General features: G+C 48.6%; 1 long non-coding RNA gene across 1 annotated transcript in view; it reads left to right on the forward strand.

Annotated features, from left to right (window-relative positions):
• LOC144805884 (uncharacterized) overlaps window positions 1–27,249 on the forward strand; it is a 47,006-nt gene that overhangs the window by 15,763 nt on the left and 3,994 nt on the right. Inside the window, exon 3 of the long non-coding RNA XR_013605620.1 lies at window positions 16,641–16,760. This is a non-coding gene — a long non-coding RNA (uncharacterized LOC144805884). The remainder of the gene's footprint in view (window positions 1–16,640; window positions 16,761–27,249) is intronic.

Raw genomic sequence — 27,249 nt, forward strand, 5'->3', positions numbered from 1 at the left:
CTAAAGGACTTTTGCGGATTTATGGACATATATTTCGTTTTAGATGAGTTTATTTCTAACCCCTTCTTTACACAGTAACCATAAAATGAATTCTCCAGGTTTTGAAGACCCCTCGGAGTCTGTGGATGAGGATTGTATCATCGGCAAAAAGTAATGCCGTAATCACCTCATCTCCTAGCTTCGGGGAGTCATGATCACAGTCCCTTAGGTAAACAGGTATATCATTAACATATAGTGAGAAGAGCGTGGGCGCCAGCACACAGCCTTGACGCACGCCACGACTCACCGGAATGGGCTTTGAAAGTTCACCTCCCTTCCCCCATCTAACTTTGGCATCATTCCCTGTGTGTAATCTAATAAGTTCTTTAAGTAGCTCGCCGGGGACCCCCATATCTCTTAATGTGATCCACAGAAGATTCCGTGGAACGAGATCAAAGGCAGCCCTCAAGTCTATAAATGCCACGTACAAACTGCCCTTTCTTATATTGATATACTTCCAGCAAATGCACGTGAACCTGAACACTTTGTCCACTGTACTAGTTTTTGGTCTAAACCCTGCTTGGAATTTAGACAATATCTGCGTCCCCTCCATCCATTCTGTGAGTCTATTTAAAATGTGCCTGGCAAAAACCTTCTGTAAAAGGTCAATTAAACTAATTGGGCGGTAATTGCCCGGATCATAACGATCCCCTTTTTTGAAAATCGTTACAATTTCTGCCCCTTTCCAACTGTCGGGGATTGGTGTTCCAGCCACTATAGAATTACATAGAAAATTAATGTATGGCCCCCATACTTCTACATCATGTTTAACTAAATCTCCAGGAATCTTGTCCGGTCCTGGGGCGTTACCCACTTTGATTGCTTGTAGTGCCTGGGTAGTTTCCTCTCTACTAAAACATAGTGGTGTAATACTCAATTCTAGATTACTCTCTTTATTATGTAAGGGCGACCCCTGTTCATCATAGGAATAGAGTTTGGTAAAATGGTCGCACCAAGTTTGTTCGTCTAGATAAAGCTCCTTGGATGATCTACCCTTTCTGTTGCCTTTGGCTATTAAACTCCAAAAGGTACCCTGATCTCTCAATTTGTCTGCTGTTAATAAGTCGTCCCATAGTGCATCATCCCATGCTTTTTTCGCCTGGGTCAAGATTTTATTATATGCATGTCTACTTTCTTTTATAGAATGGAAGTTTTTAGATTTGACAGTCTGGATCAGATGGTGCTTCGCTAAACGGCATTCTTTATTATACCAAGGGTTAGCCAACTGTAGATGGCCTTCGCTTGGGTTCTTGTTCCTTTTGCAATTTTTGCTCAGAAAGGGAATTAAAGCGTCAACCAATTTATAATGTAGATCTAGAACACCCTGGCTGCCTATTAGGGGCTCCTTACACGACCCAATAGTGTCGGAAAAGGTATTATAAATATTTAACATTGTCTCATCCTTAGCTAGGATATAAGGCCATCTCGGTGCACGTCTATTGTTAGTTATCTGCAGCTCTCCAAGTGAACTATTTGTTGTAACCTCTTCGTCCTGTTTAACTAAAAACGGTTGAGGATGTAGCCATAATTGGAGTGGAAGATGGTCACTCTCTGTCCTAACATCTATTTTGAGATCAATGAGTAAATACCATAGACTCAAGGAGACCAATATAAAGTCTATATGTGACTTACAGTTGCCTTTAAGAAATGTCGGGGCTGCTGGTCTATCGGACTGCAAGCGGCCATTACATGCCCTAAGATCATGACCTATTGTCAACTGCAAAATTTGGGTTACAGCTACAGTACATTTAACAGACCCAGTAGAATCCAGATTTGGAATATCATTAGCCATATCTTGTTCTTCAAGTAAGTTGTCAAAGCCCAACACAGGTTCATATTTGCAATTAAAATCCCCTCCTACTACTACTTGGGCATTTGGACCTAGAGAATCTAAGAGGGAATCTAGATGTTCTATAACCTTAGATTCTTTAATTACTGGGTACGGCCTATTGTAAATGTTTATTAAATATAGAATTTCTTTTTCTCTTGTCACCACTTTTAACCCCAGTAGATCAGGGGAATGGGTTATCAATGGGGTAATTTCTATTTCTAAATTTATTCTAACCCAGATCACCAGACCCCCTGACGCCCTCCCTCTTACTGAGGGAATTGCGTCACAATAGAAGGTTTTGTACCCAAGTCTGTGGGGGGTTTCTAGAGCCCAGGTCTCTAGATGGAGGATAATATCGTAGTCCTCAATGTAGGTACACCAAACTAGATCACGAAGATTCCTAGCTAGCCCTGCTATGTTCCATGATATTAGTCTTACTGATAAATTATCTTTGGGACCAGATAGGAATACATTCAGTAGTTCCTCTTGTGTGGAATTATCATCCAGTGAAACAGATGCGATATTTAGTACTTCCAGTGAGGTGTTTCTGGAAATTGGTCTCTCAGACACAGTCCTATCAATACGACATGTACTGGCCTCTCCTAAGGTACCAATATTATCACTAGCACAATTAAGAAACTTTTCCCTTGCTAAAGCCATTGTAATACAGCCTAATACAGACTTATCATCATGATTCAATAAGGGCACTACTATCTGTGCAAACTCGAGCTCTAAATTAATTGTATTAGGTTTATCTACTTGTGTAATTAAAGGTGGTCCCAACCCAGAGCTCTCGGTCAATGCAAGTCAATCATTCTGATCCAACGCACTCAGTGCCTGATACCTGTTGTGCGTTGTGATCTCAAAGACTGGACTTTTGTCAAAGCTAAAAGGCCTAGATGGTGTGTTATATTGAGGGACCTTAGCTAGATGGCTATAAAAGTATTCCAAAGGGTGCACGCCCACACTATTCTCACTCTGCCTCAAAGATGCTGCTCTAAGAAGCACAGTCGCAACATGCTGTGGGTGCCTAAAATTAATGATGACACAATCACCCCTACAGGTTTTCCTGGCATTTCCGATCCACGGAACCCGTCTAGTTGTCAATATCTGGTCCGAGTAGTTTATCGGAAATCCACAATTCTTGTTCAGCCAGGAGACAGTTTTATGTTTAAGTGAATCGTGAGATTCCTGGCGGGAAATGGACTCTATAGGGTCTAGAGGTGGGACATTGGAGAGTACCACCACATATGGTTCACAATCTGGTGGGAGATTAATTGGGCGGATTTTCTTTACTGGGATCGGTAGGCCCCTTTTTAGGTCTCGCCCTGCGATTGCAGGCCAAAGGCCTGCTGTCGCAGAGCGAGACTATTGTAATCATTCTGGCTTTCAAGGACTGAAAGGGAGAGGACAAGAGACTGGCACGCGCACACACGCAGCAGCCTGCCGGGATCAGGTTTCGCGCGTCAACGCGCGCTCCATTCCGGCAGGCTCTTCACAACACATGCACAACACACATACAGCCCCCCCCCACGCATATACACACACACATACACACAGAACCCCCCCCCAGCATACACACACGCACGCACACACATACACAGAGAACCCCCGGCGCTTACACACACATCCCCTACCTCGTCTCGGCGTCTTCGCACTCCCTTGCCCCCGCTCCTCTGGTGCGCGCGCACCACTAGTTTCGATTCCCGCGTCGGCTCCTCTGTGGTGCGCGCGCACCACAGGTTTCTATTCCGTGTTTATTTAAACAGCCAATCAGGAGGCAGAACTCCTTTCAGACATGCTCCCTCTCTGGCCCGCTATCATTTTAACTGCACGGTGCGTCATGTTTACCTTTGTCTAGTCCTTCTTTTATGTCTTTGTCTCTACACCCTTCCATCAGTTAATCTTTAGAGTAGAGCTTTTCTTGTGAACTTGTACCCCAGAAGTTCCTGTTGAAAAGGTTTACTGTAGTCACTCCGAGTCATAAATTAAATAAACCCTTTTCTAAACAACCCTCGCTTGGTTTAAATAATCAAGTCCAAACAGAGGTGGCAGCCATGTTTTGGCATTTCCAAACTTAAGTCCGCAGATTATGAAACTTGTGATTCAACAAGTCAGAAAGCTTACGGAAAGAATCCGCTAATGCAATGACGGTTCTCCTCTGCGCTAACAGTGGGCGGCTAATGGTGGACACCAAATAAAGTAAAAGTAAAGTCCACATTTGTAAAGCGCACAATCACCCGTAAGGGTCTCTAGGCGCTGGGGGCCGTCGGGAAGATTAAGCAAGCTATTGCCCAGAGTCACATGGTGCTGGGCTAACCTGCCGCCGGAGCCGGGGATCGAACCCTGGTCCCCAGATTCCAGCGTCAGTCGCCCTGGCCGCGGCGCCACACCTCTTCCACACTAATAGATCTAGTGCTTGTTGTTTTTACGATTACTGAGTGAGAAAGTGCAAGGTTTCCTGTTTTGCCTGTGATAGCTGCAGATAACTTTGAGTGTCAGCGACAGGAAACTCGCATCACTTCTGCAATGCAACCCAACAGAAACCGATGAGTTCTTTCACTAGAGGCACAACGCAGAGCAGCTAGAAAAGCCCCAGCCTTGCTCACATGGAAGGCACGGTGGAGAAAAGCTCCGAAGAGCCCCCAGTGTCCATGACGCAGGAATGCGCCCAGAACATTCAGGAGGTCGTAGAGAGCTCAGGAGGGGATAGACTGTCTTTTGATGACGCCGGCCTGTCGTTGCTTCTTCAGAATGGCCTGGAGAACCTTCGGTTGGAGAACTCACTCACGGATGTGGTACTCTGTGTGGAGAGCAAGGAATTCTGTTGCCACTGGGTGGTCCTGGCTGCAGCCAGCAATTATTTAAGGTGGGTTGTCCCTGGTTTCTTACTTTTTTGTAGAATGTTGTAGTGATTGGTGATTTAAGTAGGAGCATTCAATTTCATAACATATTTCATATTCATTTGAACGTAAATTATCCGCTAATGGCTACAAAAAGGTCGTTACAGGCTGCGCCTGAAACAATTTACCCGTAAGGTATTAAATAAATAAATAAATCGTCCAGAAGCATTGTAACAAGTTTGACCTCCACTGTTTCCGTAGTCTCTCTCGAAATATGATACTTCGCCGTTATTTCCTGATGCTTCATAATAAGGAAGAACCCGCTGCCTGTTTGAAGGAGGATGTTGGTCACTGTACATTCCTGGGGCGCTCACCGCTTCGATAAGACGATAAGCATGAGGCTGCTCTTATCTGTGTTAAACATGGCTTCAGCTGTGGAACTTTAACCTTCTTTACACAAAGTATTTTGGGTTTGTCAGGAATAGTTAACTTTTTATGAAAGGCCTAGAGAACATCTGACGAAGACTTAAAACGTTTTTATCAATACTCATGTAGGTGAAAACTTTGTTTCCTTGCCTACGTCGAGAACAATAGCAGGTTTATGAATATTTGGGGAGCCCTTGCTAGGAGCACGCACAGCCTCTTTGGTATCCCGGCGTAGCAGCTGTGGTTTAAAGAGCCTGCAATGAGGGGGCTCCTAGTTGATGACCTACCACAGTCATGGGGCCCCTCAGGACCCAAGATCCCGGTGCCACTGCGCCCGCTGCACCAATGGAAGCTACAATCCCGGCTAGCAGCACGTAGGAAAAAGCGGGCAAAGAAACCCCCCTCCATACACACACACACCCCGCCCTCGCACTCACTCCAAAGCTTCAGCTGTCTACAATGCGTGCATGTCTTCAGCCACACAGGCAGTAAACATATATAAGTATATATACAGACTGCGCTCAGGAACCAACTCCCATTACTGCTTCCAACACAGTTTTACTTGCATTTTGGGAGATGATTTAAGTTTGCGGATGCTTTTCATCTGGAAAAAACGTTTACAATGGCATGTTAATAGCACACCTCCTGGAGTTACCGATCGGTTAGCAGAGTTCACGGGTAGCCGGATAGGTCTAAAGTTAAGAGCAATGACGGAAACTTAGCCCTGCAGGGAGAACATCTCAACAGTCCGAGAACAGCAAGGGTTATAAATACATACCTAAGCTGGGGCTGCATGGCTGTAAACTGACCCTAGGTAACCTGTCGTTCAAAGGGTGACTTACATGTCGTGTGGAGCAGAGTCAATGCCACTTGAGTATGCTGAGACACGTATGTCTGTGTGTGTTTTTTTACTTCTGGGAAAGTGAAAGTCCGAGAACGCCTTATGGAAACTGGTAAAGGATTCCCTGTTCGTCAGCCCGGGAAACCCAGAGGACTTGTGTAGACTGGAGAATGTATCCCATGTTAAGTATCAAGACGGGTCGTTTAGACTATGATAAACCATTTGTAACAAAAGCGACAACATTTTTAAGATTATCTGTTCAGTGTTCCCCATTTGTAACTTAGACCACTTGAATCGGAGTTCCCGTTGTTTTTCCTTTTTAAAATTCAGTTAAATGCAAAAGCGGTAGTGAGCTATGCATAACTTATGGAGACTCCTGGGGAGTTGGAGTGATGCAAAGCTCTTGAGAGAACAACCTTATTAACTCAGCTAAATAGAGTAGTGTATAGATTGGTGGAGGGAACAACGCCTATGCCTCACCTACGCCTCAGGTGCTTTGACTGCTAGTTCCTGGTGGTTGAGTTGGTCACTTCATTAGTAATGGAGCAGGAGGCGAGCTGACCCTGCGACGAGGTTTTGTTGGGTTGTGAAGAGCTATTCAAGCAATCTTTAGGCCCTGTGTGACACTATGTTAGAGTCTTATCTAGGAGTAGGATGCTCGCATTTGGTAAATATTAACCACCTTTGTTTCAGAGAATGTCTTCTCCCTGTGTAAAATACCTCTCGTGCATTGTATAATTTTCTGCAAGCAGCATTTACTTTTGACAAGTTATGTGTTGATTGCACATGTCAAACTTGGGCGTCCTTGGCACTGACTTCGATAATGAAAACACAGGTGAAAAAAAGGCTTGCTTTTTCTCCGTGTGCAGCTAATGAAGAATGTCTGGATTGGTGCTATTTGCTCACTACTTTCAACTTGCACTCAGTGACACTTTGTCCATATTGTTGTTTGGAGTTGTTTAACTCTGCAAACGAAGTGCTACACTCTGGAATATCTAGCCTCTTCAAGCAGTAATTTGGAAGGCCACAAAATAATATTTTCTAGATATGACTATGATAGTAGCTAATGTAGGAAGGTGATGCCAGGAAAGTTCTTTTATTGCTGGTTGCTGGTGGAAAAATCTGGCCTTAGCAACTTCCACAACTTTGCGGTTAGTGTAAAAAATTGATTAAGTATTGTTATCCATAGCTACTGGTTTAAGTTTTGTTCAGGTACCGTAAATCTACTTATTGACCATCAGCATGTAATTGGTGCATGCTGCTTTTGACAGAACTATTGTTGAGTTGGAGATTGGTGGCAGGTTATTGCTCGCTGTAGCTGCTGTGGAATACAAGGGTGAGTTTCGCAGAGCATTCCGAACCAAGTTCGTTCCTGCACAGGACACCCTGTCCTCACTTGAAAGCTGCAGCATTCTTGCTTTTCACAACTAAACAACTGCTTCATTTTAACTGGGAGTAAAGTTGTCTGCCTCAATTGGCACTTGAGGAAGAGTTGCTTGTTTATCTCTTTTTGTAATATTCTTTTGGATTTCCAAACTACATATTCGTCTGAAATGGCATTTATAGCTTTCTGGGTGTCCAGGCTGCTCCGTTGGATTGATCTTTGACGTGAATTCCTAGGAGTGTTTGAACTGCATGCCAAAGCTGGATTGTCCCTTGATGGTGGTAAGCTTGGATTCTGAAGTTAGTTTGTCTGGTGGAAAGTGATAGGGTATAGGATAGTTTGTTTTAGCAGCTTTGATTTTTAGCAAGCTTGATCCTTTCCAGCTTGTTATCCTTTCTTTATACCCTGATTTACTGTTTACTTCTGAGATCAAACTTTGGGAGTAGGAGTCTGAAGTCTTTGGTCCTGTTCAGATGGTTGCCTTTGGGTCCACCACTTGAACTGTTAATACTGCCAGGGATGGGTCAAACAGAGTGTGAGTTTCTATTCAGAGGTCTTTTCATAAGAACTTTACATTGATGTTCCTGGTAAATGTAAAGAAATTTGCAAAACAAAACCAAAAACTGCTAATGTGTGTGGCAAATCTTAACATTTCGATTTTAATTAAATATGAGGTCTGGAACTTCTTTTACTGTATGGGAACCGTGGGCCACCTTCTCACATGGCAGATTGCATTACGTGCCCCCCTCACGTTTAAAAAAAAAATACCAAGCAATATATGCCTTCTGGTCACCTGTTAGTTATTATTAATGCAATGTTTTTTTACATTTCGTTGTACAAGCGTGTTAAATTCAAATCTTTATAGCATTGTAAGGTAAAAAACTATTATAGCACATCGATAAAGCAATAACTCCATTTCACTGAAAAAATAATAATAATCCTGAGTATATTTGTTCATTATTTGTTCATTATTAGCCATGACGTATCTTCAAAGCATGCAGTATCACAGTTATAATATATAAGAGAGTGCAATCTCCTATAAAAACCTGTCTCTAATTTCCTTATTACAGTCAAGTTGTGACTTTGTTAGTCATCTGTAATATAGAAATGATGTAGCTGTTTATCTGTAATAAGTTATTACTGTTGAGTTATGACATAATGCCTTCTGCTAGAGCCAAGAGCCAAAGTGAAAGGCAGGTCATGGATAGGGCTCCTGGTTTAATGGTATTCAGTTTTTTAACATTTCCCTCTGTATTCATCCATATTTATTTTTAAGCCATCTTATTGGTAGTTATCCATATTTATTTTGTGTTTTGCGAATAGTCATAAAACTGTATAGTTCCACATTTATTTAATTAATCAGCATGTTATTCAACAGATAAACATGCACTCCTACTTTGATACCTGTTGCATTTTACCATATTACCAGCCATATACAACAACAAGCATGTGCAATGCAATACGTCTCACATTTGATAGAGTTGGAGCTATTGGCATTGTAAATGACAATGCCTTTTATTCATTTGTTTTGAAAACCTGCAAGCAGTGCATAAACATGCACTTTGTATGTATAGTCCTTGCTTACGAGAAGCAAGGCTGTCAGTAAAGGAGAATGCCAGCTTTGCTTCTCATAAGCAAGAGCTATAAGTACAAAGTTCTTGTTTACTCACAGCTTGCAGGTTTTCAAACGCATAAATAAAAGGCATTGTCATTTACAATGCCAATAGCTCAAACTTTTGCAAATGCGAGACCTATTGCATTGCAAATGCTTGTGGTTACTGGAGCCGTTTTGATCTGTGTACACTGGCCATCCAATTGGCTCATCTCCCTATGTTCAGCCGCACTTGCCCTTCCCACCTGTATCTTATGTGCAACATTAGCTGGTTGAACATCCTTTACCCTCAATTTTGGGCTGTCAGCGTTGGATAGCTGGTTTAAAAGGCTACCTAATCTAGATACTTCAGCTGTCAAGACATCTATTTTTGCCACTAGAGGCTTGACAGTAGATTCTAATTTAGCCTCAAGCATCTTAGCAATAATGTCCAAAAGATCAGAGTCCGTATTAATGCCACTATTTGTAATCATAGTCATAGTCATAGTCTCTTTGTGGCCAACAGTACTCTTCTGCGCTATGTTGAGCATTTTCTTATGATGTGTTCCTCCCCGCTTAGTCGTTATTTTCCTACATTTCCTCACCGCTCTCTTAGGTGGTGAGCGTCGTATTGAAGCATCCATAGATATATCTGGGGAATCCTCGTCTGTTATGTCCTGATCAACCACAAGCATATCAGGCGTTTCCACTATATGGGCATCAATAGTGACATCAGTGGAAGAGAAGGGGGCTGGGTTTAGATCACTACAGTCATCAATGGGAGTATTTGGTATCCCAGGCATATTGTCCCGTCCCAGTGATTTCCTTCTGTCGTTGTTGATTTTACTCACCATTTTGACTAGATAGTTATCCATAGTTCCTTTGGACTTTGCCATCAATAGCAACTAAGTACTGATCCCTGGAAGGCTTGTATCTTTTAGACCACGTCTAGGTATGACTATGTACACAAGGTCCAAAATCTATAACGTTACATGTACTTCCTTAATAGAGTTGAAAAACATGAACTGTAATACAATATGCCATATAATCGTAAAAGTCTTACTTTTCAGGGGGGTGGCCCTGCCCTGCCTCGTTCTGCCCAGACTGCTCAGACTGCCCAGACTGCCTAGACTGCCCAGACTGCCCAGACTGCCCCGCCCTTGTCCTGGGCTTCTCCCGGCGCTCCCGCGACGCGGGAAGGCTCTCGGTCTTTTCAGCGCATTGTGGGCGTGTCCTCGGTCGGCTTCCTGGAGCCGAGGATCCTGGGTATTGTTGTTCTCCCCCTGCTCGGCAGCCGCGCTGAGGTTTTGAAGGCTGCGGCGGCGAGGGAAACCCAAGAAGAAAGCTATAGGGCGAAGTGGCAGCAAGAGTTCCAGGTAGGTACCCCCGTATCACTTGAAACGCTCCCCTTATCAATGTCTCGGCTATGTTCTTAGCATTGGGGATTCTTAAGGGAAAGGCCTCCGGAAACCTAGTTGTGTAATCCACTAGGACCAGGGCATAGGAATGTCCGTTTGCAGTGAGCTGTTGGGGTAGCACTAGTTTCTTTTAGATCACGGACTGCCTGCATCCTGAATCCAACAGCGCCCTTATTTGTCGTTGATTGACCGTTACCCTTACATAGATGGTCCCATCTCAGCGGTGTCCATCACGGCCTTAGGTATGTACCCCACCTCCATTGGTTCTTCAGGGGCCTTTCTTCTGGGACACAGTCTAGCGATATGGCCCCATTTGCCGCACTCGAAGCACTAGGGGCCTTTGAAAACTGATTCCTTTCTTATGGGTTTCACTTTTGGCTGCTCTGGGCCGACTTTGACTATGGGTTTTGGTACTGCTGACATCTTTGTAGTTTTTTCTTGGTCCCAAGGGAGAGACCTAGGCTGTGCTCGGGAACAATTGGTGGCCATCTCTACGGCTTGTTGGGCAGTAAGGCCAGAATGTTGCTTAAGCCAACATTGGCTTCCGTATGGTAACGCTTCCAGAAACTGTTCCAAGTATATACTAGTCATTATCTCTTCTTTGGACCTACTTTCGGGTTTCAGCCACTTATCGGCTGTCATATTTTTTTTTTTTTGAAAAACCTTTATTGACATCAAAGGAAAGACAAATTCGAGGCCTACAACCAAGCCGGCCGGCCGCAATGTGTAAAATAGCCAGGAGTCATCAGGCAAATATTACATAATCAATCAACACAAATTAGAGGCCGTATAAGCGTAGAAGGGGAAAATTACAGAAACCAAAAGGCTAAAACACAGGAGTAAATAAGGCTTAATTTTATAATATGGGGAGAAGACATATGACAGGCTCACTTTCAATACGGAGGCATCCGATAACCCAAACCAATCCCAACATTAATAAGGGGGCAAGGGGGCAAAATATCGGGGGGACAATACAATGCATTCAAGAAAATCAGGATACGTGAGACACAATCAGCCCCTGAGCACTATCATCGTAACATGCCCGCCACCCAAGACACTACCAAGCCAGAACAGCGGGATCGGAAAAACAATGCATCAAAACCAGCCCGTCATAAGAACCTCTGGGACACAGGAAGGAAAAAACAAAAAAAGGGGGGGGGGAACGAAGTGGGGAAGGGGAAGAGGAAGGGAGAGGAAAATGGAGGGAAGACAAAATAAAATAATAAAAGGAAAATAAGAAACTTAAGAAAAAACGAAAGGAAGAGGACACGCCGACACAGGCCCCCCGTGGCGGGAAGACAGGAGACAAAAGGAGTAACGGCCCAAGTGGGGGTATGGCAATCGGGGAGAAAAACAGCCGAGGCATAGCAGGAGGATGAACGACGCCACACCCCTCACCCGAAACACACCACCGGAGGTCGGGATAGACGCGGCTTCGCGAAAGATAAAGTCTACATTTGTAAAGCGCACAATCACCCGTAAGGGTCTCTAGGCGCTGGGGGCCGTCGGGAAGATTAAGCGAGCTATTGCCCAGAGTCACATGGTGCTGGGCTAACCTGCCGCCGGAGCCGGGGATCGAACCGTGGTCCCCAGATTCCAGCGTCAGTCGCCCTGGCCGCGGCGCCACACCTCTCCCCACTGTTGAGGAGCAGAATTACCATAATCCGAACGGGCGGCCGCAGCCCTCCGCCCAACCAAACAAGCACAATCAAACACAGACCAGGACGACACCCCATCACGTGCCACTAAACATTAGGAGAAGGGGACCTTCCATCTTTCAACGATTAAAAAGCAATCATGCTACTAAATCGTATACCGGGAATCAAACGGAAGTCGTACATTTCACCCCCAACCCTTTCGAGCGACAAACCCCACCCACCACACGGCAATGTAAAACCACATACTAAGTACTAAATCAGCATGTAATCGAGTGGAATGGTGACTTGCATAGTTACTTGGGGGATAGATAGGTCCACAAGGGAGCAATAGTTCAAACAGAAAGTATCGATGCATCAAATATCGCAGCACGAGCAATGAAAAACAGGAGTTCAGTTGCGCCACTGGAGCAGGCGAGGTGGCCCCCAATATAGACACAGGCAAAGTCGTCGAAGCAGGCACTGTCGGCAGTCCACCAATAGTTTCAGGCAACAATGTCAAACAGGGTCGCAGCACAGCATCCAAGTCCCCGGGGTCCGAACCTTGAAAAGCAGGGCGCCCCAAAGTTACCGACACAATAGACGATCTGCGATCAGTGGCGGAGACACTCAAGTCAATCGAGGGGGGCGAGGCAATGAAGTCTTCGAAACAAGAAGGCGACAAGAAGAAATGGCCGCCCAAAATGGCGGCAGAGCGTGGGGCATCCACCGAGACGCCCAGGGCCAGGGAAGCGTGTAGGGATCTCAGGGCTTCCAGGACATCTCTGACCGTCGGCTCACGTCCACCAGATCCGCTCCCCACACCAATAGGCAACACGGGCCCGCCGCCACAGGTTGAGTCTCGTTGCAGAAGGTCGGCCGCCATTTCGTGAATCAGCCCAATCGCCGCTCACCAAGACCCCCGGAAAAAACAGTTCTCAAATGTAGGACTTTACAAGCTCCGGGGGTCCCAGCAAGGGCGGCCTCGATGCCAAATGAATGTCCGCCCAAGACAGGTCTCCGCCAGCACCAGCACCGGTGCCCCAATCAAGCGGAGTCCGGGCCCCGAGGACCAGGGCCGCCGGACAAAGCAGCGGCGGGGAGAGACCCCCTCACAGACTCAGGTCCCCGGCCCTCTCACCCACGTCGGCCACGCGGCCACCAGGGCAGGCCCGGGTCAGGATCGCCGGGATCTTCGCACATCGGCTCCCAACACTGGTTCTCGCTCTCGGCCGGGGCCGAGAGCCGTCGGATCCCACCGGACAGGTCCCGGTCCAAGTCTCGCAGAGGCCCCGATCTCTCAGAGGCCACAACTCCGGAGCCACTGCACACCGAGACCCCGGGGTCGGATGGTAAGTACAAACAAGCCGTTATGTTTCCAATGCGCCAAAAATGTGTCGTCCCCGGACAGGATGAAAGACAGGATAGGCAATCAGGACGGAGGGCTGGTGGAGCCGAGCTAAAGGGCGACCATTACAGCCGCGAGCTAGGCTCCTCCCCCATCGGCTGTCATTTTTAACCAGAGATATAGAGTCTTGGGGTTTTCACCAGGAATTCCTTTTTCTTTCCTGAACCATACACGATAGGCCTCTGAATCTAATCCTAAGTGGTCCAGGATTATTTCTTTGATCTCTTGATATGGCGTCTTCCATCTGGCATTGGCCACCTGGTATGCAGCCTGAGCTTCCCCGGTTAACAATGGGGCCAGAAAGAAGGGCCATTTTTCTTCTGCCCAACCACAGGCCCGGGCTGCTCTTTCAAAGTTAGTCAGAAAGGCATCTGGATCCTCCCCTGCGTTGTATTTTTGTATTGATACTCCCGAGGGATGCATCGGGTGGCTCTTCGTTTCCCACCGGGTAAAGCACTGGGTTGTTGGACCGCCTTGTTTAAGCCTTCGATTTGGGCCGTAATGGTGTTCTTGAAAACTTCCCTGTCTGCTTGAGCCGACGTCATTTGTCTTTCTACCGCCCATACTAACTTTCTTGTCCCTTTATATTGTTGTATGATTTGGTCCATCTTCTGATGCGGGATGGAAGGGGGATATCCCACTTCTGACACCAGTTGTGGCGTGGGATCAAGAAGAGACCTAAGACCAGTTCGGGGTATGTAAAGTTTTATTTTGGAAAACGTCTTTTTATGTCGGGTTGTCAAGGTGTCTCTCTGAAAAGCTCTGGGGTCCGTGATGGCGTCTGGTTATGGTCTTGTTTCCAGATGGTTAAGAAGCAGACTTCAGGGGATTTTCCGTTCTTCCTAACTCCTAGTTGGACTCCGCCAGGGAAAAGAAACAGGTACAGATCGTCAGGATATGTACTCTATCTGGACTCTCCCACAGGGAACCGGACAAGTGCAGGGGACACCCATGCTAAGGTGCTAAACACTTTATTAAATGTGCGAGGGTGCAGAGGCGTGATTACTGGTGAGGAGGGGTATATTTACACGGTGAGGACAAAGAAAGGTTGGGCAGATTTTCTGGCAGACACGCGGCTACGGTTTAGAAGAACCCCGTCTTCCTACCCAGCCCGCCAAACGCTGCCGTACCTGTTGTAGCCACACTCCTCCCTCGGGAGTGTGGCACGGCGATTCATGGATCCAGTGGCCTCCTGGTTTACTCCTGTCATCCTCTGGTTCGCCTCCAAAAGCTCCGTTCTCTGCTGCTCCGGGCCGCTCTCCTACTCTCGATCCTCGGTCGGTGATGTCACACGCCAGGACATCTTCCTCCGCGTTTTTACCCACTACGAATCCTGCGCCGGCATCCGGGGGCGGAGCTGCGTACTCGTTCGTCTTCCAGTTAAAGGGCCGTCATCCAATTCGTCGGCTAGTTCCCAGGAACAGGCTTCTCCCCTGTTCCAGTAATGCTGATATTGAGGCAGAGAGGGGGAGGACGTCAGTTCACTACGCCACCACTCAACATTATCCGGTTCTTTTCCTCCCGTCCCCTGCCCAGTGTTACAGTGACCTTAATTCTGCAATTTGCATTTCATTACCATCATTTGCTTACTCTGGAGAATCTCCAGGGTGTAGGAGGTTTGCTGTTCCAGAGTTCTTTCTTCAGCTTCTGGGCAGTTATCACTCTGTGGCGATCTATGGTCCTGTTTCTCTGCTCTTCTTGTAGTAGCTCTTATCAGAGCTTCATCCATCTGCCAACGATAATAAGATGCCAGGCATCACCCAGCACACAACACAGACTATGTTGGGCTACGTCGGCGCAGTTAGAGCGAGGATAAAGTTCTCCAGACCCATCAGGCTGTGAATGTAACCTAAGGGCTTAAGATGAAACGAAGAGCTTACCTCCTTCCTGAGTGGCTCCAGACTGCTGTGTGCAGACCCGATAGCTGGCAGCACCCTGGAGTATGTATGTATAAATCAGATTATGTTGGAAGTAACCTGCAATATAGTGGCAGGCAGCACCCTGCCATAGAGTAGGGTTTCTCATAGTGTTTTAATTACTGACACATTAATGGAGATTGTCTTTTAACAGGCAGAAGAACAACACTGACCACACATTTTTCTGGGTTTGTCTTTAAAATGACGTACACATTAGGAATGGCATTTCGTTCTGCTGGAATAATAACACAAGTTATCTTGCACTCTATGTTGTTGCATGAATTGTAGGCTGCAATAAATTCCATGTTTCATTCAAACAAGCTTTCTACAGGGCACATACACGATTTGCTGCTGTAGGAAATAATGCTCCTGTGTACTGTGACAGACTCAGAAATATTGAAAAACTTCATGATTTCTCTTTCAGTACTTCCTAGTAAAATCTTTCACTTTTTAACTCCTACATTTAGCAGAAACATAACTTAGTACCATTAAAATAGTTGTGATGGGGAACATCCATGTGGGGTTAGGACTGCCTCGACCAGAGAGCATGCTGACTTGGAGGAGTATGGAGTTGACCACATTGCCTGGTCCGGTGTGGAACCAAGCCAGCGATGCTTTGCTGCAGGCTCATTTGCCCTGATAGCTGGTCAACAGTTTGAGGAGGAGGAGGTGAAGAGCTGGCTAAGTGTGCCATGAGGCTGGCATTTCAGTACATACCTGAGAAGTGAGCTTTGATTCGATGTAGTGTTCCTCTTATACCACGTGCAATTCACCCTCTCCAAAGCCTCAAGAATTCCTGGGTGTGAAGGGCGGCTGATTCTGATTGGGTGCTTGATAGTTTTCCAGAAACTCATGTTCTTGATTGTTCATGTTTGTCAGTAGTTAATGAAACACTCCCAGGCGTTTTATCTCTTTAGTTGACACAAGCTGCAATAAAAGTTTCTTTCTCGTTACAAGAAAATATGAACGTCTGACGAGCCTCTGTCTGTCAAAGAATGGAAGGGCTGAGGAACTGTCATTCATCTCACTGCTAAGCAGAGCAGTGTCATGCTTCACCCTCACTCAGGCCTCTGATTTTAACTAACATCGCTTAGAACACTGGGACTTTAGAACCCATCCTTTTAATGAGAAAAACAAAACTACAAGTCCCATAAGCAATAGTGGTGGAAGGTATCACACATGACCTGGGGCAACATCGATTCAGCACATCCAGTTCAATTTTTTAAGTATTTGACATAATATTGAATTTATAACCTTTGTTTTTATGGTCATGAGTCACCAGAATACTAAATACGTCTTTTATTTTCAGGGTCAATTAAGTAATGGTCACCAGCTTGGAGGCTCTGTTAATTCTTCAGTACTTGTCATTGATCTCCACGTGTGGCTGGTTTGCGTCTGCCCCCTGCATCGTTCCCGATAACTCGCACAGGTAAGGTGCTTGTAGCAGCAACATGATAACCCCATACTCGTCTGTAAGAAGTGCGCTCCGAGGCAGGTATCCGATCATGTTTGTGAAACAAGGAAGGGCCAATATCTGCTATGTACATTTGTTAAAATAAAACAGTCAAATCACATTATACTGTTCCGGAGGTTCAGTCCCAGTGCTTTTAAGACAAGTTGCCTTCACTCACCTGAAGGTGACATGCTTCATCATTGGGCTACACTCCTCTCCAGGCCGACGCTACAATGCCTGGCGGGCACCACAAGAGTGCACTTTGTCGTAGATCTTTTATTAAGTACGCCGGATGAGCCTAGCAGGACAGAGGATGTTGTGTCATAAGATGTGAGATTGGTGAAAGTCTAAATATAAGATCAACTATCGACCAGTTGCCACAATATAGTTAATGTGATCTTCCTGGTCCATGTTGAGATTAAAAACAGTGGCAGAGAAATTGAGGAACTAATGGCCCCTATCACTGTGTGAAAGTGTCGATCACCTATGGACCTGCTGGTAAGCTGGGGTCTATACTTCAGGTCAACCTTTTTCATGCCTTGTGTAGTCATGGAGCAATCTGTTGGCATTTCACCAGGACCAAATATGGGATAATGGGTAATGTGACCTAATCTTCTCCACAGCGTGAGGAGCTCTGTAACTCAAAGCCCTGCACCGTGCATTGGTGATAAGGTGCCTATTAACATCTTACTACCACAGGTGAGCACTGCCTAACAGGGTGCACTAGATACGGTAACCCTCCTAAAATTCAGGGCATATTGACTTATCCAATAGCGAGGACGCCGCATCAGAGGGCAACTGGTTTGAAATGCACATGCTACTTAGGGTGCCTGCGTTCAGTTAGAGATAATGTCTGTAGGACTGAACCTCCAGAACAGTATACTGTGAGTTGATTTATATGAAGAATGTGTATACTGGACTGTCATTTTCCTCGTCATCTCTTGTCCTATGTAAAATAAAACACAACACACCGGGAAGCCAACAAATCTATCATAAATGTAATGCAAAAATAGCAAAAGGCCAAGCAAACTAACAAGTGACAATTGTCTTTGCAATGGATGAGAGCATCCACCCTAAAGGAAGTTGGGGTATATAATGCTAATGCTCCCCATGTATTTTTATACACTTTTCTCCTAATACAAGTCAATGAAACATGAACACGTGATAGAAACAGTTACTGAAACGACACTAATGAGTAGGAGACAGGATCTTCTCTCGAGAGGAATGTGAGGAGTCCGTGAGGGACAGATAAAAGATTCAAAGACAAGCTGCAGAATTCACTGTTTCTGAAAATAACACTTGTTTGTCAATATTCAATTTACTACAAGATGCAGGAAAGTGTGCAGATGGACATCAGTAAATAAAATGGTTCTGGGCCCTAATAGATTCATGTAACTTTGCAGGCATATTAAGGCGAACAGTCACATCAAATTAATATAAGAATATTGTAATTTGGTAATGTAATATATCAATGCACGTTGTGGCATTCATGTGTAACCAATTATAGGTATTAAAGAAACCAGTATATCCAGTTATGCTTTCTCAATTCCTTCTTCCTTGAGGCCACCACTGCTGCTAGCCAGCTGTATTCAGCGGTGCCTCCTGTGACCTGGAATCCTGCATTTAATCAATACCAAAGGTCATCAATGCTTCTAGCCAACTCCGGTCACTGGTGCCACTCGCACCCCACCACCCTAGGGCCTGTTATTTTTTTAGCCAGCTCCAGTCAGTAGTGGCCCCTTGGACCTGTATGTAAGCCTACTAGCCAGCTCCTGTTAGTACTGGCCCCTGGGACCTGTTATCATTCTAGCCAACTTGAGTCATTAGTAGCACCTTGGGACTAGTGATCATACTAACCAGCTTCAGTCAGTATTGGCTCCCTGAAACGCCTGACCCTGCACACTGGACCCGGTGGGTTCGCCGTGGCTGCGGACGGAGACCCCCCTCCCGAGCTGCGGAGGAGGCCCTGGACACACCGGGCACGGTCGCGGCCCTGAGGCACCTCTCCTCACCAGTGGGTCGGCGGTGCTGAGGCCTGACCGCGACCCCCAGCCTAGCGAACACCTCGCCCCGCCCGGGGGGGCAAGCTACTGAGTTGACGGCGGCCTAGAGGACGGTGGGGGCCAACCCCGCAGTAGAACGTCGAAAAGGCCCGACCGCCCGGTGTCATTGGAAGTGGCATTGGAACTGCGGCCCCGTCTTCCTGGACCCACCAACGCCCACACAGTATCATTTGGCCAGCCCAGAACACCCGAGGACCCCAGCGGACCCCCCGCTCGGAGGCTGAAGACGACCTGGCATTGGTTGCACAATAGAATAACACGGGGCATCTGGCAAAAACGTCGTCGGCCGCCCACAAGGTGTGTGGAGTCAACCAAACTGTTGGTGGTTGTTGGCCCTGCACAACCACTACACTAACGTGTACGGGCACCACGGACACTGCTCGCCAGCACCCGAGCGCACACATCGCGCAGGTGGACAAGACGCCCTGCACATGTCCGGAGGGGTGAGAACCCGCACTGGCACCGGGGGAACTTTGCCGACGGGAAAAACGAACAAAACACTTCACAAGATGGCCGCGGACCAGGTGACCGCGAGATTGGACAGCGTTCTAGCCGCCATGGAACGCATGGAACAATCACTCCAGCAGACAAGAACGTCCCTGGAGTCCAAAATAGACAGCGTTACCATAGACCTGACTCACCTACGTGATGACCACAAGAAGCTGTCTGATCGTACCAAAACGCTGGAGAGCACAGTGACGGACCTTGGACCCAAAGTCACGCAAACGGATAAACAGGTACAGGACCTTGTCGATAGAGTGGAATTCCTTGAAGAGCGCTCCGAGGATGCCGAAGGGAGGGCGAGACGCAACAACGTCAGGCTCGTGGGTGTCCCGGAAAAATGGGAAGGCCCTCGTCCTACCCAACGAGTTGAGGACTGGCTGCGAGAACTTCTACCTGAGGGCACGCTATCGGCTCAATTTGTGGTGGAACGTGCGCACCACGTGCCCACGAGACCTCATACCACAGGCGCCAACCCGAGGTCGCTACTCTTTAGAGTCATGAACTACCGGGACAGAGATGCGATCCTGAGAGAAACCAGGAGACTTGGGGAAGTCCACATCGAAAACACCACCGTGATGTTTTCCCCGGGCTACACCATCCAGGTGCAACGCCAAAGACACGACTTCCTGGACGTGAAACGACGTCTCCGCACCGAGGGCCTCAAGTACTCCCTCCTTTATCCAGCCAAACTGAGAGTAGAAGCGAAAGACAAGGCCTACTTCTTTAATACTCCTGAGGAGGTCAACGAATGGCTTGATAGTGGTATTACCTCAACGCCCAGACAGGCGCAAGGCTACGAGACGAGACCGCGACCACGCGGACAACGCCGCCGCCGCAGGAACAGGGAACAGGGAACTGGTCGTCCAGGAGAGCCGACGAGGCACTCCCCACCACCGGAACAGATGATCCAGGAACAACGTGATGCACTCCGGAGGGTCTCCCAACTGAGCGCCTCGCCGACCTCGGACGTGGCCCAAGCCCCCAGCCCAAGAGTGGAACCCAGCGATGACGAGGCAATCTACGGGATACCAGACTCCCAACAGTCGGTGGAATTACCGTTGGTCACGCCTCAAACAGCGGACATGCTACATTGAAAACGCACACGGAACACCATTCCAGACCCAGCCCAGGCGGCAGGAATGTGAACATTGTCCGGGCAGCTGCTGCGCAAATGAACCTACCAGCCGCTGCCCGTAATGTCCACCGCAGACCTGAGGACATGAGGCATGAACCTGCGCAATGAGTACCTATCCGGCTATAAAGCCACTGTCGGGGTGGATGGGATGCGAGAACACGCCGCAACACTGTACATTCTCTCCCACCCACCAACTGCCCGCATAGCTTGGGGATTGTCTGGCGCCAGAGACATGGTGGTAACGGCGCTCCTGACTCCCCACTGCTGGATGCGGTGGGCAGGTTACTCTGCAGCGCGCAAACGGGTTGCCTTTCTGGGTACTGATGTTGTTCATACGGCCCGAGGAAGGGCTTTGATCTTCCTTACTGTACACCTAATTGACTCGCCAGGACCGTGGGTAGCACACGATCCCCCTAGACTTGAATCGTTGTCCCTCTTCTCTAAAGAGTATGGACAGTGGCCCGTTACGCTGCTGCCCTTTTGGTATTTCAGGGAAGTCTCCCTACAGTTGGTTATTGTTATTCCATGTTTTTTCCCCCCTTTTCAATGTCTTCCTGATTAATCATGAGTGCAATGGGGGGAGTGGCCGGGGGAGAGTTGGCGGTGGAGACTTTGTGGATGGGTGCTGGGCTGTGGTTGTGGGGGTGGGAGGGAAGAAAATGCTGATATATGATGACGGCGACTAAGATATGTACCTGGAATATACGGGGTATGCACACACCAGCACGCCGTTATCAGATATTCTCATACTTGAAAAGGCACCAGGTACAAATCGCACTTCTGCAGGAAACACACTTGAACAAGGCGGAGGTGGTTGCACTGAGGCGTAGATGGAGGGGACAATTATATGCTACTGAGTACTCCTCGTTTGCCCGGGCAGCGCTCATATGGGTGAAGCCAGGCACTCCCTTCGCGATGATTGAAGCACTGACTGATCCGGAGGGCAGATATGTGTTGGTAAAGGGACGCATGGATGGGCAATCTATAGTACTAGCATCCATATACTCTCCAAACACGGAACAGGGGGGCTTCCTGGCACACGTCTCGGAAAAACTGGCACCCTGGCATGGAGTCCCCTGGGTACTGGGAGGGGATTACAACACAGTACTGGATCCCGCACTAGACCGCTCGGCCCCACCCAGGCCTGATGCCGCGTCTCTGGGAGCAGTTAAAGCGCTCACCCAATGGGCGACACAGTGGGACTTGAAGGATGCATGGCGCGAGCATAACCCTAACACCAAAATATACTCCTATTACTCAGGGGCACACTCGTTACATGTCCGTCTGGATAGATATATGGTGTAATCGGAATTGTTACTGCACATAACAGATTCGCAGTACCTTGGCCGAACACACTCTGACCACAACCCACACACGCTACTGATAGCTTGGGAACGCCCCCACCCGCCCATCCCCACGTGGCGCTTGCAGCCAGCCCTACTACTGGACGCCCCATTCCGAGCCTCCCTGCAGGCACGCGTAGCAGATTACTTCACTGACAACTCAGGCACGGCGTCCTCCCCGCAGGTCGAGTGGGACGCCTTCAAAGTGGTAATGCGAGGTCACTGCTTGGGGACACAGGGCGGTATACAGAAACAGTTAGAAACTGAATTGCGCCGGGTGGAGACTGACTTACTCCGCCGGGAACAGGAGGCGGTTGAGGGGACGGACGCCGGACTAGATGAGGCCCGAGTGGAGCATGAGGCGCTGCTGGAGAGACTGCGCCACGTTAATTATGCGGCGCACTCGGCGCGGACACACCAACACAGCGACAAACCCGGAAAACTGCTGGCCTGGCTAGTCAGACAGGAGAATCGTACTGAACCGATATCAGCCATCCAGACGCCCATAGGGGAAGTAGTGCACACACAGAGCAAAATACATCAGGCCTTTGTACAGCATTATCGGGCCCTATACAGGTCACAGCTAAGGGTTTCGTCGGCGACCATCACAGATTACTTAGCAAACATCCCACTACCGTCTCTAACGGAAGCGCCTCGGGGAAACCTGGGAGCGCCTTTCACGCGGGAGGAGTTGCGTGAAGCTATCTTCGCACTCTCCAATGGTAAGTCTCCGGGCCCAGATGGCCTCCCTGCCGAATTCTTTAAAACCTGTTCCGATATACTGATCCCGGAACTGCTCAAACTGTATAACGCAGCGATAGAGGACTCTGCACTTCCCGCCACGCTCAACGAAGCTAACCTGGTCTCTCTTCTGAAACCAGGCAGAGACGGTACCAACATGGGCTCCTACAGGCCTCTGGCTATGTTGAACACTGACTATAAAATCTTCACCTCACTGCTGGCTCGTCGCCTAGCCACGGAGGTCCCTGCCTTGGTCCACACTGACCAAAACGGTTTTGTGCCAGCGAGGAGCACCTCGCGCAATATCCGCCGTCTCTTCCGGGTACAGGCAGAAGCGGTGTCACGATGGCCGAGATCGGGCTGTCTGGTCTTAGACCTCGAGAAGGCCTTCGACTCGGTGGAGTGGCCCTACTTGGGGGCAGTGCTAGAAAAATTTGACCTGGGAGGTGCGTTCGAGGAGATGGTGGACCTCATTTACCAACAGCCGAGTGTCAGAATACGAACGGGCGGGCTACTCTCTGAGGCGGTGCGGGTGCGCAGAGGCACCAGACAGGGTTGCCCACTATCGCCCCTACTCTTTTCTCTGGCAATTGAACCCCTAGCAGCACTACTACGGTCGCGGGGAGAGAGATGGGGAATCCCACTGGCTGATGGTACACACGTGATCTCACTGTACGCAGACGATCTGCTTCTGTACGTCCGAGACCTCGCAGCAGTGCCAGATGAATTGTCGGATATTTTCCAGACATTCGAAACAGTATCAGGACTTAGGGTCAACTGGGCAAAGTCCGGAGTGTACTCTTTCAGTCATGAAACACAGGAATGTGATGTGACCCTTGGAGGTGTCCGACTGACCTGGTACCCCACCTCCTTTAAGTACCTTGGAATGCACGTATATAGGGACTTGGAGAGCATATTGGAAGGCAACCTGGGACGTGCCTTTACGAGCACAGATGGCTTTCTGGAAGACGTTGCCCCTAAACGTACCGAGCAGGATTGCTCTAATCAAAATGATAGCGCTGCCCAGACTGCTCTATCACTTTGCCAACATCCCGTCATACGTCCCAGCTAAATTCTTCCGAGACCTAGAAACAATGGCCCGCAGCCTGATATGGAATGGGGGGCGGCCCCGTGTGGCCCTGGCAAAACTATACTCCCCAGCAACAGAGGGTGGACTGGCAGTTCCTAATATGGAACTGTACTATCTAGCTGCGCAGCTGCAATGGGTGACGCACTGGCTAAGTGGCGCGCACCTGGATGATACGGCCACCACTACGCACACATGGACGCACGTGCAGATATGCGCACTGTTCCATCCCTTGACCAAAGGCCCGCGCCCGCTGCCCCTGCATGTGGCAGTGGCCCGCAAGTGTTTCCTCCGCTGTTTAAAACTGACGCGGGAAGTCAAGCCGTATGCCCCTGCGATTCCATTATTGGGCACACCCAGGAGAAACGGACCAGTAACAGAGCGCATTCTGGAGTGTTGGTCGGAGGCTGGAGTGGAGACAATGGGAGACCTGTATGCGGAAGGCGCAATGCTTCCATATGGGGAGCTGGTGGAGAGCACGGGCCTACCGGCGGGGCAGTTCCTGACTCATGCGTCCATACTAAGGGCCTATACGGACTCTTGGGGAGACATTAGGGAGGAGCCGCAGATGCACCATGTAATGCAATACCTCCATGTAATGGGCAACGGTACACACATCATCCACTGGCTGGCACAGGCTCTCCTCCTACACACACAACGATCCACACAGCCGGCGCGGGACAAGTGGCCGGCCCATCGACAGAGGGAATGGACGGATAAGGAATGGTCCATGATCCTAGCCTGCCCTATGAACATCCCGCGCAATACTCGCTTCCGCACCATCCAATTGTATATAATTCACCAGGCATACTTGTCGCCAGATAGGATCAACAAGTACTTCATGACCAACACCGCGGCCTGCCCCAGATGCAACCTGATAGGCGCGGACATTTTACACATGCTCTGGAATTGCCCCTCACTAGACACATACTGGAGGGAGGTGACGTCCCTCCTAACGCGCAGCGCTGGCCCGGGACTACCACACACTTGGGAGGCATGCATGCTAGGTTTATATAGGAGGACCAAACTAAACAAGGCACACGCCAGGTTCTGGGATTTAGGCCTCATCACGGCCAAACGGCTGATCACCAAACATTGGAAGAGGAGGGAGCCGCCAGTCCCTAAGTACTGGTGCGCTTCCTTCACCAACTGGGCCAGGGCAGAAAGCACTGCTTTACACCGGGAGGAGGTCGCGGGCCTACGACAGTTCCCCATTGCGCAGCTCTGGGACGGCTTTGTGAGATCCCTCCAGAGAGAAGGTGCGAGCAGGGGACTCATATAGGGTCCACAACACATGCAATGACACGACCAAAATGGAGGAAGGTGCGTTAGGTGAATGAATGGTGCCCCCCCCCGACGATAGGCATTCACCCCCAGACATGGAAACACACGGGCCTGTTCTGGTGTCTAGCCGCCTGCCCTCCGAAGATTGACTCCTTCGATGCACTCTCCCCCCCGGCGAACCCCCTCCCCCCAATACCACCACCCCCGTTTATAAGTTCTGGATTCTTCTCTCCCACAAGTGGCTTGTCCACCAGGAAGCACACACGAATACCAACTTGGGCGAGGAGACTGGCACAGGCCACGTCTCTATCTCCAGCTCACTGTAGATATATAGAACCACCCGTACGAATCGCTACAGGATGCAGAGATGGGAAGTGAGATTGAACTGTCCCTCAGTGGGTGGAGCGATTCGTAGCATACGCAGGCCACACACGTGTCACATTTACACCCACATTCTTGTCACGTAACTGAGGTCAGCGAGTGCTCTCCCTGGGCTCAAAAACAAGGTTGCGGAATGGTTCTCTGATGACACACCTGCCAAATGGGACATACCGATGAGAACTGTCCAGTTTACAGAGTTGAAATGTTCTTTTTTAATTTTTTTCTCATGTTTACTTAAAAAATAAAAATGACGTCATTTATGAATATATTGTGCACAGGGGCAACTATAGCGTGAAGGTTATTGCTCACGACAAGTAATGCTTGGTAACCGGTACGCGACTACATACATGTTAATTGTGCTTCACTGTCTTATAATTGCCTCCTCCAGTTGCGGCCGGCCCTATGGGTTGTAGGCTGCGCCACGTGTACTACATTGTGAAACTTTAATAAACGTCTTAAAAAATAAATAAATAAATAAATAAACAGCGGCAAGGCCAGTCTACCAACTACTCCAGGCCTTACAATGAGGGGAAACAGGCTGGACGAGGACGAGATTCGTCCAAACGCCAATAGCGGCCTCCTGGCTCTTCCTACTGGACCCTCCTTCAAGAGATCATCAGTTGGAGGCAGGGTCACCAAATACCTTCACAACTGGTCCAGGATAACATCGGACTGTTGGGTGCTCAACATCATTCGGAAAGGGCATACCCTGGAATTCACGCAAGTCCCTCCACCCAAGCCCCCGGCAGCCATTCCATCGCAACACCAGCGTCTCCTGCGGCTCGAGGTCCAACAGATGCTCCGGAAAGGAGCGATAGAGCCGGTCCCTGCAAACCAAAGAGGACAAGGATTTTATTCCAGGTTTTTCCTGGTGAAGAAGACGCAAGGAAAGTGGCGCCCCATTTTAGACCTCAGGGAGCTAAACACCTATCTCATCTCCCTGTTCTTCCGGATGGTCTCTCTCCAGGACATCTTGAAGCTCATCAACCCGGGGGATTTCATGGCCACGCTCGATCTCGAAGATGCGTATTTCCACGTTCCGATTCACCCAGCACACAGAAGGTTTCTGCGATTCACAATAGCCAAGAGACATTTTCAGTTCAGGGTCTTACCCCTTGGACTCCGTTCAGCCCCAAGAATTTTCACAAAGGTGCTGGCGCCAGTAGCAGCTTTCCTGCGAAGGAACCATTTCCAGGTCTTCCCCTACCTGGACGACTGGTTACTGAAAGCTCCGTCCAGAGAGGCAGCGCTGGAGGCTGTTCAAGCTTGTACCAATTTGTTTCAGAATCTGGGGCTCACTCTGAACAACGAGAAGTCTTCCCTGCTCCCGTCCAGGAAGGCTCGGTTCCTGGGAGCCATCATAGATTCCAAGCTCTCAAGAGCCTTCCCTACTCAGGAAAGGAGAGACAAATTACAAACCCTGGCTCAGGACTTGCGCACAAAAAAGTGTCTTTCAGATCGCCGCTACAAGTCTCTGGTGGGGGTGATTTCATCGTGTATCCCACTAATTCCCCATTGCAGACTAAGGATGCGTCCTCTGCAGGAGCAACTAGACAACCAGTAGCAGCAGGTTCACGGTTCATTCGAAGACAGAGTGATGATCACTCCAAGCATGAAGGAAGCAGCTTTATGGTGGGCAAATCAAGACAACTTGTCCCAAGGTCTATCCTTCGCAAGCGACCCGTCTCCGCAAGTGATAACAACGGACGCGTCATTGGAGGGTTGGGGGGCAGTGATGCAAGACCTGCATGTCAGCGGTCATTGGTCGCCCCAGGAGAAACGCCTCCACATCAACCTGTTAGAACTACGGGCAATACGACTGGCTCTGCAAGCTTTTCTTCCTCGCCTGCAAGGTTCACATGTGCTTATCAGGACGGACAACACCACGGCCATGCACTATGTGAACAAGGAAGGGGGAACCAGATCT

Source organism: Lissotriton helveticus (assembly GCF_964261635.1).
Source record: "Lissotriton helveticus chromosome 1_1 unlocalized genomic scaffold, aLisHel1.1 SUPER_1_unloc_31, whole genome shotgun sequence".
Taxonomy (NCBI): domain Eukaryota; kingdom Metazoa; phylum Chordata; class Amphibia; order Caudata; family Salamandridae; genus Lissotriton; species Lissotriton helveticus.